Source organism: Brienomyrus brachyistius, chromosome 1, assembly GCF_023856365.1.
Source record: "Brienomyrus brachyistius isolate T26 chromosome 1, BBRACH_0.4, whole genome shotgun sequence".
Taxonomy (NCBI): Eukaryota; Metazoa; Chordata; class Actinopteri; order Osteoglossiformes; family Mormyridae; genus Brienomyrus; species Brienomyrus brachyistius.
This window is the reverse complement of record NC_064533.1, coordinates 38,084,393-38,102,135: the sequence shown is the minus strand read 5'-3', so window position 1 is coordinate 38,102,135 and position 17,743 is coordinate 38,084,393. Positions and strand designations below refer to the sequence as shown.

General features: G+C 40.2%; 1 long non-coding RNA gene across 1 annotated transcript in view; it reads left to right on the top strand.

The window, feature by feature from the left end:
- The first annotated feature begins 8,701 nt into the window (after window positions 1-8,701).
- The window catches only part of LOC125750726 (uncharacterized), a 39,309-nt gene continuing 30,267 nt past the window's right edge, over window positions 8,702-17,743 (top strand). The window contains exon 1 of the long non-coding RNA XR_007400413.1: window positions 8,702-9,399. This is a non-coding gene — a long non-coding RNA (uncharacterized LOC125750726). The remainder of the gene's footprint in view (window positions 9,400-17,743) is intronic.

Here is a 17,743-nt window from a genome sequence, read left to right as displayed (position 1 = left end):
TCCCGACTGATGGGCCATTGACAGTATGCAAAGGTGTGGCTCCAAAGTCACTTCAAAGTTGTAACACTTTAGTAATCAAACCTCATACAATTCATTAAATGTCTCATTCACCTTTGTGTAGCCAGCCCCATGTCTATAAGCTTCAGAGCTCAAAGTCTTGGCTAGAAATGTTTATAATGTGATTTTTTTTTACAATTTCTCAGCACCACTGAAAATAGGTTTTTGAAAAGTTTACGTTGAACTAGAACCAAGGCTGCTGTAAGGAAAAGTAGTAAAAATGCCCCAAGGTTCTTGGTTGATCATTTGAATGCAGACAATGTTAGGAATTTATGATCATGGGGAAGCCAGGGAGAGAATGGGGGTTCCAGTTGGCACCACTAGGGTGATAAGGAGAAGATAAGGTGGTAAGAATTGAATTACAATGATCATAAAAGTCTCCACCCTGTCCTGTCCCATCCCTGTCTCAGGATCCTCATATGCCAGGGGGTCACTCTTTATATGTAAATTCACTCACAACACCTACACACAACACCTTGGTGGGGAGGGCTTTTTGGGGTGTAAAGGGGGGTGAAGAACTGTCTTCAATTTGTATCTGGGATTTCAGTACCCGGTGTGTCTCTACACTGTATTACATTATATTACTTTTACTGTTCAATAAACCACCATTTTGCTGAAACTGCGGAGACTCTGCAAGTGGATTCCCTACACTGCACAAATTCTGTCACCTTCTGTCACAGTGCAGTATATACCATTAAAATGCACTGTTTTCATTAAGATGTTGTATGATCTTCGTATAATCATCTAAAACAATCAACCTGGTCACCTCACTCTGTTATACACATTATGGGCAAGTTGATGAACTTAGGTTAGTTACTCAACACCCAAACACACAGAACAATGGCCAGTATTCCGCCTGAATGCTGAAGCTCAGATTTCACTCTCACACTCACGTGTGGTTTTTTTAACTCTTCCCTCCTGCTGTGAATATGAAAAGCTGATGTCGTCAGCAGCCTTTCACACTGTCCCGAGGCCGTTTCACAGGACAAAACAGTATTTTCAGTGGTTGCTATGTGTTTGTAACAAAAATATAAAGACTAAGTTTTAATAGATTATGTTAATTCCCAAGCACACGGCGTATTCAAATAAACGGCTACAAATGAAGCAGAAGAGTAATATGTACTTTCGAAACTAAAAAAAAGGCAGAAATAAAAAATACACAGGGATTATTTTATTTTTAAAAGTACTGAAAAATACAGTATGATAACTTTAATTATCATATACCACACTGTCCCTCATTGCTCGACAATATCAGTCTTATTACTTTGTTTAGGCCTGTAATTATTGTATTGCATGCATCTTGGGTCTGCCTCATCTCCAAAAGGGGAAGTAAAATACAAAATTCACACTGACTAAAACACATCTGATGAGTAAGAATAATTTTCTTGCATGTAGGCATATTGTCTTCCTTTAGAAAATCTTAAAAAGTATAATTATCTTATTGCGCTGGCAGATTATTTTACTAGTTTTAAGCCATCTTTGGGATTTTGTCTAAATATAAGAAAATTATTCATGCTTAGATTTTAATTTTGTGCAGTGGAGTTACAATACCTGATTTCAGGTATCTCACCTAATTTCACCAGGTGAATAGGAGCTGAATTTCTACGTCAAGGTACAAATGGGTCACAAAGAGGATTCTTTCTTTCCGTGAATCTGGATTAGCAGTTGCACAACATTTTACTGTAATATGTCTCTCATTTGTTTATTTTTTAGCTTTGTTCTTTACAGTAACTTTTCTGGAGTACTGAATACGGCAAACATGATTGATAACTAATATGTAACAACTGTACAGTATACAAATATTTTTGGTAGACGACCATACTTTTTTTTTATTATAGTCTTACAGTTTCTACTTTGCATGCCAACAACTATTTTGAGTGGTAGTGTTTTCATTTCTTTGTGAGTTTAGCTAGAATTTTAGGGTTTGTGGTTAGTGGATTGATTATCATTCCATCCTCTTTGTGGAATGTAGTGATGTAAAGTGCTGTCAGCAAAACAGCATGATACTACCACCACCCTGCTTGACCATTGGTTCAGTGTTCTTAGGTTAAGAAAGCAACCTCACCTTGATCCCCTGCAAACATGGAAACGCTATTGCTTTGTATCTGGCTTGGCCTCCTTGCAGATGAAGTATTTCATCATGTGCCAAACAAGCTTAAAATCTGTTTAATTTTCATATACCACACTGTCCCTCATTGCTTGACAATATCACTGACTAAAAACACATTTTGCTAGTTTTAGGCCATCTTTGCCTCACAACAGAAACAATTTCTTAAATTTCACAGGCCATTTATTGCAGTGTAGTCAGTTCATTAATGAAATTGGAATTTTATCTAAATATAAGAGAATTATACTTGCTTAGATTTTCATTTTTTTGTAGTGAAGTTAAGATACCTGAAATTAGGTGTTCTACCTGGTCCCATCATGGAAACTGGGGAAAATTCAAGCGGCTACATCTGTACAAAAAATCCCTTAAGGACCATGAACGTGTAATCTTTAAAAACCAGATACGAATAACCCATTTGCAGGTGCTGTACTGCTTTTCTTGTAACATCATTCAGAAACCATAAAAACTCCTGTTCCGTCCTCGAGTATGTTCTGTTTTCTTGTTGATACTGTACTAAATGTTTTGGCATTTCCTTGTACTTACTTATATTGTACCTGTTTTGTCAGTAATGTACATATAAAAATAAAAACCTGTGCAATCTGTTAATGTTATGCAAATGTTTGGAGTAAACTGCTGTATTTGGAATCCACTGTGTGGCATTTTCTCTGAACATAATATTACCTACAATTCTGGGCCATCTTACAGGTGGAACCATCCATCCATCCATCCATTTTCCAAACCACTTATCCTACTGGGTCACGGGGGGGTCTTGAGCCTATCCCGGAAGCAATGGGCACGAGACAGGGACCAACCCAGGATGGGGGGCCAGCCCATTGCAGGGCACACTCGCACACCATTCACTCACACATGCACACCTACGGGCAATTTAGCAAGTCCAATTAGCCTCAGCATGTCTTTGGACTGTGGGGGGAAACCGGAGTACCCGGAGGAAACCCCACAATGACATGGGGAGAACATGCAAACTCCGCACACATGTGACCCAGGTGGAGACTCGAACGCAGGTCTCAGAGGTATGAGGCAACAGTGCTAACCACTGCACCACCATGCCGCCACAGGAGGAACCATTCATTTAAAAATAAAATTAAAGTACATGTGATGTACATGTGATGTTTATGAAACGGATGTCGAAAATGCAGAAATTATATATAATAATGTGTACAACCCAAACATTTTACAGTCAGGGAGCATAGCTGGCCCCTGACAAAATATCATATTGCATCAACCTCCGAATTCAGGGTAGACTTTGGGGCCCCGTTACAGTGCTGGGGCACCTGAATCTGTCAGGGTACCCATATGCCAAGCCCCCCATTGGAAGATTGAAGCGTGTGTTCTGTGAAGTGTTTAATCACACCCTGATAAGCATGGTGAAGCACATTTTACTCATTGATTCATAATAAATCATGGTGGGACAGAAATTGCAACTGACCTTTTCAGTTTTCTAACATAGTTTGCAAACTAAACAAGGAAATGTGATTGCAAATTCTGCTTGGTATTTTATTTATAATTTGTTGCGGGACAGAACTCATGATTGCAATGTAAAGATATGCTTATACTTCTATCTTGCCCGAAAGATCACATTTCCACCCCTGCAGTACATGATTACCTAGATATTTTTTCCTAAGACATACAAACTGAGTTCCTGCTTGTTGGCATTTCCACAAAAGCCCAGAACTCCTGTGCACACGCACAGACACACAGACACTTACACACTAAAACACATTTTATCATTCATCAGAAGATCATTCTTCATGTTGGCTCATTAAAATACTCCTACCAGACTGATACAAACATCAGTTTAGTAATGGTCTCCCAGCCTTCCCCTCCTTTGAGTTTGTCTCAGACCCTTATGACGCCGACACAGAAGAACCATTTGTCCAAGAAAGGAAAGCTTCTCGTCATGGTTCTCCAACTCCACAATCTCCAAAAACAGTTAAACTTTAAATCTGAGAACGCCCTGCAATAAAAACACTGCTGGACGGCAGAAGATTTTCTCTGTCCTATTTTGGCAGCCCATTCCACTCTGAAATGCCGCCAGCCCAAGCTGGTGACGTGCACCCATTTCTGCCATGACAGGAGAGCAGGCTGAATGCCTATAAGCAGTGCAACAGTAGCCTGGCCATTCTGCTCCTCGGCCCTCCATTACGCTACATCACTGTGGCTTGCTGAGCCCACTTATATTATTGATGAATGATGGATGCTTAAGGGTTATACTTTTTATTTGTCTTTTACACAAGGCAAAATCAGCACACATAAGCCCAATAATCTCAATGTATCACAGCAGTGATGACACAAAGCTCACTGAACCCAAGCATTTATTTTATTTTTATAACCACCAAATTTGTTGTAAATGAACTAGGCCCTGGAGTAAGTATACATGTATTATACTAATTATTTACTGATGTGATTGTTTTGGGAGAGTTTTTGGGGTCAGTCTAGTGAAGTGTTAATGTGCATGAATAACAAATATTTACAAAGCTCACTCTACGATAAGAAACCCATTTGGACAAATCTCTTCCAGAAGGTGGCAGTAAACAACTGTTTTCATTCATTTCTCTTAGCATATTTCCCACAGACCCCAATAAATTACAGTAGCCAGCTTATAAGCACTCTCAATCCCTGACACCATTTTTGAAAAATATTTCAAAAATTTTCATCTAGCATTGTAAGCACTGTCTGATATGTATGGATAAAATCAACTGTAACTGTAATTGTTTTCCTCTGAAAATCTAAACCACAGTATTTAAGCAAGAACTGTGTTTCCTGTCATGTCTGCACTTCTTGTTTCAAAGAAAACCGAATGAAAAAAAAATAATATAAATAAACAAGTAAATAAATAATATATATAGGGTTGGCATGGTGGTGCAGTGGTCAGCACACTTCTGGGACCCGGGTTCAAGTCTCCGCCTGGGTTACATGTGTGTGGATTTTGCATGTTCTCCCCATGTTGTCGTGGGGTTTCCTCCAGGTACTCCAGTTTCCCCCCACAGTCCAAAAACATGCCTAGGCTAATTGGAGTTGCTAAATTGCCTGTAGGTGTGCATGTGTGAGTGAATGGTGTGTGAGTGTGCCCTGTGATGGGCTGGCCTCCCATCCTGGGTTGTTCCCTGCCTCATGCCTCCAGGATAGGCATTGAAAAATGGATGGGTGGATATATATATATATATATGTGTGTGTGTGTGTGTATGATTGTTTCATACATATATATAAGGATAAATATATGTGTGTGTATATATATAAAAACACTGACATATCTCAAGAAGAGATCTCACATCACCTGCGAACCACATATACAGTTTTAACACAGAATGTAGGTGGTCATTAAAGGTGGTCACTCACTCTCTCTCTCTGTTTAGCACGGTCACCTCTACATTTTAATTCTAAACTGAAAACATACTGGGATAAATTTAGGGTCTAATTTGGTCTCTAGCAAAGGTCTAGGCTGTTGGACTCACATTTAAACTCTCTTCATGTCTGACCCAATTCTGCAGGCAAACAATCATGGAAAGAACCCAGGAAAATTTAGCCTGATTTTAGCCTAAGGGGGAGAAATTAAACAGTCCTTCACAACAAGCCTCTGAATGTATGTGCGTGTGTGTGTGTGTGTGTGTGTGTGTGCGCGAGCAGGTATACCTATCCTTATGGGGACACAATGTCCCCATAACATGATAAATATCTGTTTTATAAAAATCAGTGACTGCTATGAAAAAAATAAAAATGCAAAAACTTTTGTATTTTGCTTGGTTACTTATGGTCATGGTTAGGGCAGGGTGGGGGTTAAGGTTGTCATAGTTAGCGTTAGCATTTTTCCGATAGACGTGAATGAGTGGGCCCCATAAGGATAGGTATACCCTACATGTGTGTGGGTCTGTGTGTGTGTGTGTATGTATGTGTGTGTGTGTGCATGTGGGAGGGGGGGCAGGGTAGTGCTTCTGAAACTGACAAACGCAGTAACAGGGATGTGGAAGTGAATAAAACAAGCCTTGGAGAAAAGAAGAACAGAGCTCTGCTTCCTGCACCTTCAGCCCCTTGAGACTAAACAACAGAACCATTCCAAGTTATTTTAAGGTGGTGAAATGCTTAAAAAGCCCAGAAGAAGGTGCAGAGCCTTGATCTGAATTCCTGTTTGTAGTGTCTCTCTGTCTTTACCATTATCTTTACCATTATCTTTAGTGTTACCTTTGACTTACTGCATTTATCTTATTGACACAACTGTCTTTTCTAAGAAATTCTCATTTTTTCCATAGATACTTAAAGTATGTCTCCAGTATCCATGATATCTGTCTATGATTGTTTCTTAAATGTGAACTACAAAACTGTGCTTTTGACATCCCTGGGAAACTTGAATGACTCCTGAAGAATAAATTCTTAATATAATATATCTTCGGGGATGTAGATTGTCTTTAGGCCGTTGAATTAAGAAGGAAGACAAAGGTGAATGAAAATGTGTGTTTTTGGTTTTTAACTACACTGGCAGAACCAGAAAATCTGGGTTTTTATTGGTGTTCGACGTACATTCCAGTAGATTTTTATTTATATCTCACATCACTGTCAGGTCAGCACCCGTCCTCCTCAACCTTTCGTGTCCCCCCTCCCCATTTGGCCAGCAGCTGTCGCTGGCCATCCTGTCCTCCCTGTTGTCAAAGTCCTCAGTGTGTTTCATCAGTTTGCTCAATCGCTGCATGGTGCTATTGGCTGAGCGTGCAGCTATTAATCTGTCAGTCATGTGTTTGAATCCAGTCACCTCTGCTTTTGTGTTTAGCAGATTTTGTTCCCCAGTGTTTCCTTTGTATTAGTCCTTTCATGCCCCGGAGTTTGTGATTACAATCAGTTTTGGTGTTTGCTTTGTGTCCTTGGTTGTGTTTTGCCTTTCCTTCCTGTTTTCCTAGATTCTATCCCTTAGTTTTTCTGTCTGTATCTGAGTTCAATGATTTAGTTTATTAGACTTACCTGTGTGTTGATCATCTGAGCCTCTTCATTGTTCTCACCTATCCTGCGTTATCTTGTTAGCCCTCTGTTATCCTGCTCTGTTCCTTGTGGAGTCATTGTCTGTGTTATTATGAGTCCCTACTGGTGAGTATTCTGTTTTGTTGTGTTCTATGTTTGCTTCCCTGCCTGTTCACTGTGTTACCAGTTTCCCCCTTGTAGGTCTTTTTGCTTCTGTTAGTTTACTTCACACCCCTCGTTAGTTCTGACCCCTCGTGGTCCATTTTGTTTTTCCATTTTGTGTTTCCAGTGTTTTCACCTTCTGTAATAAAAGCCCTGTTGTCTTGTGGAGCCGCGAATGGATTTTCACCTTCCCTTTTCCCTGCCCGCACAGTGCCTCGCCCTCGTAACAATCACACATTAAATATGCAAGCAGAAGGCACAGAATGACCATACAAATTGAATGCTTGAGGATAATTTGTAATAAAGCAAATTTTGGAGCATAAAATTTCATAAAAAAATCTTCCTTTAAATAAAAATATCAGCTAATCAAGGAACTCTACACAGCAATAGTGATTTTGCATACTAAATATTTAATCTAGTAACCCCGTAATTCCAGTCAGTTTAAACAATCTTTTGTACATGTACAGTCTAGTGCAAATTTTCTAGTCCCTGGTCTTCACTGCAGACTTCTGTTAGTCAGTTTGCATTTTAAAAGTCTAATTTTATATATAGGCCATTTCCTCAAATTCATCTTTTCTTGGTAAAACCTGCACAAATGGGTGTAAGGACAGTTTGTACGTATTGGAATCTAGTTCAGAACAGCACCTTGTATATATACCATGATGGTTCTCTGGTTTACACATTGCTGTGTAAGTTTCATTGAAATGTCCCAATATATGAGAAACCATTCAAGTCCCAACCATACAGCAACACCCACTTGTTTTACCACATAGAGATATAAGAAGCATGCTCTACATTTGGTCTTTCAACACGTTTTGTTTCAACCAATATATGCCATTTAATATTTCTTGCTCCATGTCAGAAAGAAATGGATTAGGTATTCTACTATTTTAAAAAACTTTTCATAGGTTGGCGATCTTAAGTATGGAGGGGTTTTATCTGCCCTCTAGTGAAGTTCAGTAGCATTACAGACCCCGCGTTTGACTGTAAGGATATTTCCTTCAGCGGTCACAATACATGGAATAAGTACCACCACCACAAGCAATACCAATGACAACAATATAATAATAATAATAATAATAATAATAATAATAATAATAATAAATGCATGATTTAATTCTGTGAGTAATTAACAATAATCTTTGGGGGGGAATTCTGTTTTGTGTATTTTCAATCTGAAAATATGCAACAGCTTTACAGTCGGCTAGCTATACACATTTTGTCTATAACATATTCGATTTTCTCTTAAACTTAAGCCTTTGCATTTCATTTCCCTTCATGCAACGGAATTAATACCATGCGAAAGTGGAGCGACAGTGAGTTAAAAAAAAAATCAAGTAAACCGTTGCACTGCGTCGTCGCCGCATCTAGGCTGCAACATGTGGCACAGAAGTGCGATGCCTCCGGAGACCTAGAGGCGTCGGGGCTTCGTGGCTAGCAGGTGTGACCGAGTGAATGAGACTTTGAAGTTGACGATCGCGACAGAGAAGCGCAGAATCAAGCTTTCTCACCGAAAAAACGCGGCTTAGCCTAAGCCAGTTTAGCAACCGTGCCAGAAACTTTGCCATACATTTCATACTTCACGCCACTCCAGCCAATGTCTCCTAAACATTTACGAAAAGTGTGGCTCATGCAGAGATTGGATTTTTGGTAGAAGAGTTTAAGGTTTAAATATGACATATTATTGCATTTTTCCGTGTTTTACTCATGGACTAACGGGGATCCGCAGAATATCCCATTAAGAGAGATGCCGAAAAACCTTAACTCGTCAACTGCTACGAAGCAAGGCAGATATCCGCGGTCTGGTCCTCTGGTCTGGGAAACGCAGCGTGTCCATCACTGTGCTCATAAGTGTTCTTGCAAATAGTGTCCCTTCTCCCGTAGCTCGCTGGTGACATGCAGTCTTTCATATCTCCAGTGACCAAGGCTATTTTGGTGGCTTTGTTCATTTTTGCCATTTTACTAATCCTTTATGTAATTTTATGGTACATATGCCGGGACGTGGATTGTGATCACGGAATCTGATTTTGGAAACTAGACACAGATCGGAGGATACAAACGTCGTTTACCCTGACATTGGATATCACGGAGGAGTCAGGGTGACCCTGGTAAGTCCGTCGCTTCTGCGGGATCTGATCTATATGAGCGGAGCTCGACAGTCGTTCGTAAAGAAAATATGTGTAATCAGTAACATATTTTGAAATAATCGATGACAGCTGGACCTCTGGCTGTGTGCGACAGTATACGCTGCGCCTTCTTCACCTGTAACGTGAAAGTATTCAGCACGAATTTATATAATAAAATACGACTATAGTTACATACACACCGATTTAAATTCCCAGTTTTATGAGGAAAAATATCGTTTCAGCTTTTGCATTTTTATACCAAACATCATATGTATATCGTTTACTGTGACCACACGACTAGAACAATGACTGAAAGGACATGTCATTATTGCGAAAATGGCCACTGGAGTTAATTGATTTTCTTAAGAATGCAGCTAAACAATTTAAAGCAATGTTTGTGGAACCGAGAGGAGCAACACGCCAGTGCGTAAAGTGTTTCCCAAGCAAAATAAGTTGCCACATCTATATGCAGTGTAAACTTCCAAATTCACGTTGTTCCCACGTTTTAAGCAATTATCCGCGACGAAGGAGAGAAAAATAAGCAAGTGTGCGATAGGTTTGTTTAATGTGTGTGTGCTGCCGTATTTTGAACATTGTGCATACAAACTAAAAAGTTGAAGGAGGAGCTTGCGGAACTACACTGGTGACCAGCAGCGCTTGGGATCCTTGCTTACAGTCGCGTTCAATCCCCACCCCCGGCCTCCCCGCCGTCTTTAAACGTTAATAGTTTCGAATATGACCTCGTTTTCCCTACTTCTTTTAATCTGTCTATCATATCACAAGGATTTTTGTCAAGAAAGAGTTACGTGTAAAAACTATATAAGCTTCACTCAGGAATATAGGCTACACGGTGACTAAATACATATGCTATAATGTAAATAATTTACATATGACATAGTAAAACGTATTGTTAATATAAAATATTGTCAATATTTTCTCCACCTTTTGCTTTGCGCTGTTAGAATGTACTGCTTGTGTATAAAAATATCTTGTAACCAACGCCCGACCTTCTTTTGCCGTTTGGATAACTACGTGGAATGAATTTCAAATTCTCTGTATCATCGTCCCCATACCCAAGAGCAATCAAATGCTCATGTCGAATATCTAAATACATACTCACTTCATCTAAGCTGCAATGCTACAAAATCTATGGAACACCAAAATGTGCTTCCAGAGAAATACACCTCACGCATAGTAAAGGTCCATGATAAAACAAATTGTCAGCTGTGAGATTTAAAGGACAAATGAAGGGCATTTTCTTCACCTTATAGTGGTGTTACTTCACTTACATTTATAGCTGATAATTTCTTATTGATAAAACAAACATGTCATTTCCTGTCAAAAATAAACTTATACTATAGGTGAATTTTTTTTTATGATGGCATCTCAACTGGTGCTTTGATTGATATATTACTGCCATACCGCATAGTGTCATAATCTTCATTCAGATTACATTATCTTGAAGTGAGCCAATCCATGTGCGCACGCTTGTCTGTGTGTGGGGGATTTATGTATATATTACATTGTGGGGACCAAATGTTCTCACAATGTGAACAAAACCTGTCATTTTCACATTTTGAGGACCATCTTTTCAGTCTCCACAAGGGGAAACACAATTTTATAAAAATGTGTGACTGCAATCAAAAACCTAAAAATGCCTGAAGTCTCGTATTTTATTTAGTTACTTATGGTTTGGGTTAGGGCTGGGTAGGGGCTAAGGTTATCACTGTTGGGATTAGGGTTTTGGCCATAGAAATGAATGGACAGTCCCCATAAAGATATGAGTACAGATCTCTCTTTGTGTGTGTGTGTGTGTGTGTGTGTGTGTGTCTGTGTGTGTGTGTGGGTGGGTGTGTATGTGTGCGTGCGTTTGTGGATTATGTCTATATTACATTGTGGAGACCAAATGTTCTCCACAATGTAATAAAAACCTGTTATTTTGATGTTGTGAGGACCATTTTTCAGGTCCCTGCAAAGATCTGTGAATGCAATCAAAAAACTAAAAATGCCAAAAGTCTTGTGTTTTGTTTAGTTACTTATGGTTAAGATTAGGGGGGGTGGGGGTTAAGGATGTCATGGGAAAGTTTTCACCATAGAAATGAGAGTCCCCACAAAGATATAATTACAAACCTGTGTGCGTGTGTGTGTATGTGTGTGTGAGAGAGAGAGAGAGAGAGAGAGGGAGGGAGGTAATGGAAGGTGACCTTAGAGATGCACCAGACCTCCAGACAGACTTAAAACAGGATGTTTTTGCAACATTATAAATTCAACACAGTTGTCAACGTAGGAGATAAATTTATAGTCATAAATAAGTCACAGTACGGGTGAAGAGGGTATAATTATAAACTTAAATATTAAGATATGCCCTGCTTTGAATAATCTGGTTTATTATTACTGAATTTTCTGTGACATCTATCACATTTATGTTGTGACTCACCTTAATACTCATCACAAAGTATACTTTTCTAATTACTTGACTCAATATTTTCTAAAAATATTGCATGAGACTTTGTTGCACTACACACTAATTGCAGTTGCATTTCAGGTTGTGAATGTATCGAACCTGCATAAATAACTGATATTTTGTTCATTTTTTATTTACTGCTTGTTATATTTACTATGCACATTGTATGTATATAGTTTGGGCAACACTATAACCTCATGGGCTGGGGTGTGAGCCCTGCACCCCCTCTGTGTGGGGCATGTTCTCCAACTGTTACATGGGTCTCCACCCATGGTCCAAAGACTAGGTGTGCCCTGTAATGGACTGGAAATCTGTCCTGGGGGGCTCCTTCCAGTAAGCTGGGCTGGACTCCAGGTCCCACTTACAGCCAGGTATTGGATAAGTTTTTGGAAAATCGATTCATTATATTATATATTATGTGAAATTTGAATTTCCATTTTTCATTTGAAATTATGCTACCCCACACATTTCTCGAGCAAGAAAGGGTAATTAGTTATGTACATCAATGGTTTATAAGTTTTATACAGTGTGCAAACTAGACCATAGGATGGATCGGATCCTGTGACCAAGGAGCCGTTGACTCAGGTCCAAAAATGTAAAATGCTATTTGTAGGATGTGGGCAAATTTACAAGATTTAGTTTGCTTTGAATAGAAGTTTAATAGTATTTAATGAGAAAAAAACAATATTCTCTCTAGGATGGTAACCTTGTTTGGAAGTTTATTAAGGTCAGCAGATGGTTCTGTATACGTATTACAAAATGTAAAAGAGTTTGTGCGGCATACATCGTAATAATGGGCCTTTTCTTTGCCTTGACATGAAATCAAATATAACCAAAAATGCAATACGGTGACTAACAGTACAAATTATGTACTTATATGAGGTGTTTGAAGGGTTACTTTAACCCATCATCATTCAATATTGATGGTCTCTGTCATCCCAGGTCTTTATTTTCCCTTATGGAAATGTTGAAGTGTGGCAGCGCCGGTATCCAAATGCAATTTGACTTAGAGGGAAGGGGAGGGCCATGCAAATAGATGAGTCATCTGCCATTTTGAAGTTTTACTTTATAGGGTAGCTTTTAGCTGTTTATGTAATTTGAAGAGGTTTTAGGGAGTCTCCTCTTTATCTAAAACTTGTGATGGCTCTGTGGGTCTCACTGTGAACAATAACCAGCTGCTGTCTATGCTCTTTGCTGGAGACTTCCATCGATAGATTACATTCAAGAGAAAAATAAGAGGCAGGTGGATAATCACGTCCATTTGTCCCATGCAGTGATGGATGGAGGTTATGAGCTAGGGTTCTTCAGTACCTATTTTTTCATATTGTCACACTAGACATTAAAGTATGGCATTTAAACAAAGAAAACACATAAGTCATGTAGGTTACTGTAGAATCAGAGATAGCCTAAACGGGCTAATCAGTGTGGAAGTTGAGCACTAGGGAAACAAAGAAACAACTCCTTGTTGAAGAGTTAAAAAGATCACCCTTTGTTTATTGACACCACTGTTACTGCCTGATCTGCAGCCGCATGCAGACTAGGTTTCCCACCAGCAGCATATACAAAGCATGCTGCAACAGTTCACAGTATATTCATGGCGCATTTTGTTTTTGAGGCATTAACCAATGCATGCATGTTATTCCTTGACTTGTTTAGAATTTTTTTTTGCTTAAGTGAGGCTCAAGTCTTTCTTAACGTTGTGCAGTGCAATACATAACCTAAATACAGCATTTACATAATAGTTTCATAGAAAGAGAAGCGTCTGTCTTTTTTATGGTACTGTATTAAAAAGCGTACCTTTGGGATTTCTGAATACTGGGGTATACCATAATACCGTCATATCCCCCAAGCCTTTTATGAGCTTTGAAGATGGCTAGAGGCAATCTAAGGGGATCCACCCATGGCGAGGGAACCCGGGAATGTGAAAAGCCAGTTTAGTGGAGGTCTGTGGAGGAGAAGACCTTAGTGAAAACCAAGATCAACCAACCAACAGCCCTAACTAGGCTTCCATGCTTCTTCTGCCATCAAACTGGTTCCCCACCACCAGCAGACTAACTACTATACTTTTTTTCACGACTGAAAAGGTTACCCTACTCTGTAAGTGTAGATGTGAACTAATTTACTACTATGCACTAAAAGGCATTATGCTTGTGAAATGTGCCACAGGCAACTGATTTGTCTTGATGTGAGTTAACCACATAAACCTGTCCCCTTGGTGATATTCTCAGCCATAACCCTTTAATAATTTGGTTTGAGATGTTGTAATAATAGTCGGACCATTTAAGTGCACATTCCAATATGAGTCCAATTAATGAAGACATCCATCCATTGATCTTCTATAACCATTTACATAATACAGTGAGACTGAAGCCTCTCAGAATGAACAGGGTCCAAGGCAGGGGACACCCAGGATGAAATGCCAATCAACCGCAAGACACACATTTACAAACCATGGCTAAATTAGAGCACAGTTATAATCACATTCAGTCAAACCTCCCTTATCTGGGCAGAATGCCCATAACTTAGAAATACACAGTACAACGTACATGTACATGTGTACAAATACAAACTACATGATATTTATGAGGTGCAAGGCTTATCATAGGATGTTATTTCAGTCTGAGCTAGAGAATCATCCCGTTTTATTCTTTGTAGTGGTCATCTAGTTTTTAACCAGCATCAAGTGTGAGCTGGATGATTTTTTAATTTATTCTTCCAAATATCGCCTACTGTAGACTTAGACACCCCAAAATGGTCTGCAACAACTCTGTGTGACTTTCCTTTTCGTATCTCTGTAATGATATCGAGATTCTTTTGGAGGGATATGACACTTCATTTCTTTTTTGAAGCCATGGATTTTGCACAGTTTTACGCGCCACTGTAAGTTAAGCTCCGCCCACAGCCTCGTCCTCTAGCGCGCGCTCAATTCGACGTTCGCTCCGCCTCCACGTGCAGACTCTGGCCAGTTAAGTTAGCTTTGGGTTGCGTTCGGAAGCTGGGTTTAGTTTTTTTGTTTTCGCTATAGTCACTCCTGAGTCCTTTTGCACCGGGTTTATTTGTGTTGTGTCCGTGGTGTGTCAATAAAAACACAAATATATATATATATATAAAAACACCCCTTTGTCCACGTGTGTTCCCTTGTCCATCACACCTTCCCTTACTCCACGTCCCCTTTCCCTTTCACTCTGTTACGCCCCAATCCTAGACTGGGGTTCCAAACTACAGCCACTGGTTGTGTCAAATTAATTTGCGCTTGCGCGTGCCTAGAGCTGCCTGATAGAGGGAGGTGCCCGTAAATTGGAGGTCCGAATAAGAGAGGTTTGACTGTATTTTTAGAATGGTGGGGGAAACGCAGAGAGGTTGAACCCCGCATGTAAAATGTTATCCACATTTTTACTATAAAATATTATACATATAATTTAAGATTCAACTGAAAGAGTTGATAGATTAATGACAAGTTAACAGCTGTTGTGTCACTAAATTACTACCATGCTGAAAATATTAAGAAATTGAGGATTGTGTATATTTATCATTGTGGCTTGCCATTCTTGGCAAGCAATCACTTGTCAGTCAACATTTCTCTATAGTCATATTATAATATAGATTTTTTTTTCTTTGTTGACATTCAATGCAATCTGTAGGCTGCCCTCAGACTTGATTATTAGGAAACCTGGTTGTGTCTTTTTCAGTTGGAAGCCCAATGCAGACTCATGGCACACCACTACTGTTCAACAACACATTGCATGAGCAAATTGATGTCTCACCTCACAACATGTTCCCTTAAAATATAATTTCTCTCTTTCCTCCATTTCACAGTGAATTCTATAGCCAAAAACCTGACTAGTTTCACAACATTGATAGTAATGTAGGATATGCGATTCTGTCAAGAGGGTTGAAATTAGACATTGAATACTGGAGAGGAATAAATAAATCTTGCTAATTGATTGGAATAAGTGTCTCATACCAGCTCGGGAGATCTTCACTGGGTGACAGCCCCCATTTATGAAGTTTTGGTGCTGGTTCACAGGGTGACCACCCTCAGGGCCTCCTGAAACTTCTGTTCAGTTGCACTCATCTGTTACTACATTCTCTGACCCACAGAATGCCAGGGATGAGCTGATATTAATGAGTCAATCAGTTGCCACTGGGTATTGGGTGTTGATTTGTAGCTGAATAGCACTGGATTTATGAAAACCCTTTGCAAAGAAGTAATAAATAATTTTTTAAAAAATGGTGTCTTACGGTAGGACTTCAACACATCATTTTCAGACCATCACTGGCACATGCAGGGCCATGTTCAGCATGCGAAATGACATCCAATAATCTCTTTCCACATGGGCCCCTGAGGCCTGGCTTTAAAAGAGCCTTCTGTCTCCGCTGCACAGCTGTGTGTCCAGGCACGCTCTCACCATCCTGTGGCTGCATGCTGTTCTTCCCATTAAGGAAATGCACACGTGCGTGATTTCACAAAGCACATCACCTACTGAGAAAATGCACATGTCACTTAGAGGCATGTAAAAATCCCATTGCCCCTCTCCCCATCTGTTTACACTGTCAGTGTAAATATTGTCTTGTCATTTTACAGAAGGTGATCATTTCCCTAAAGTGCTATATTACAGATTGACTGTAATGAATCTATTTAAATGAGCCTAGACCCCATCAGAATAAAGGTATTGTTAAAATACTACATGTGCAATGTTTTGAAATAATAGCTGTCCTATTAATTACACCAACAGTTTGCCATTTTCACACTCTGGTTGTTAAAAGTGATATTACTTCTTTGTCCATAATTATAGGAAAAATAAGGTAATACATGAAGAGGACAGCTGGGGACAGGAAATAATGCATCTGTATAATACATCTGTATAAGACAGTTGTGGCTAGTGTAGCGGGCTTTTTGGAATTACCTGAATTTCCTTCTGTACTTCTGTTCTTCGGTGGACAGATATAAAGCATAAGTGTCTTATTCTTTCGTAAGATTATCTCTGTCACAACACATGGGACAAAGTACTCAACAGCAGTCGTTTGGCAAATAAAAGGGGCTTTATTCAACCAAACAGGAGCCAGGAAACAAAGTAAGAACATGAGGGGTCAAAACAAGAAGGCTAATATGGGGAAGGACACTGGCTGACATGAGGAGCAACATTAATGACCGGACTGGGGGGTGACGAGACAAACATGTACTAACAGGACAGGACACATGGCACAACAAGAAGCACGGAGCAGGCAGGGGCTGGACCAGGGACCAGAAGAGTCCAACGAACAAAACCGTGCAGAAGAAATAGACTAAACATGGGACTGGGCCAGTCACCAGGGACAACAGATCCGGGAGCAGATGGACAAACACCAGACATCAACAGGGAGCAGAAGAAAAAGAGACAGACAGACTATGCCGCACCAGAGCAGGGTAGACAAGAAGGGGAACAACGGAGACACACTGGAGGGATCAGTAGGGGACACAGGCCAGGGCAGAATGGAGGCAGGACAGGGTAGCAGGGCAGGGACCAAGGCGTGGCTGGAGGATACAGGGCACATCCGGAAAGTCATCCAGACCCAGAGGAGCTGCCTGACGACCTTGGGACCTGGACCCTCCTGGGCTGGGAGTCGGGGACTTAAGCGGAGGGGACTTCTATGGGGCAGGTGCCAGGAGTGCGGGTGGACTGGCCCTCTCTGGGCTGGGAGCCTGGAGCACAGGCAGACCAGCCCCCTCTGGGCTGGGAGCTGGGAATGCAGCTTCTGGGGGTGCAACAGAGACGGGGACAGGCTCTGGGGGCACAGCAGAAGCAAGGACAGGTAGAGTGGGCCGCTTTGGGCCAGATTCTCGAGGCTCAGTACAATAAGCTGCCCTTTCCAGGTAGAACT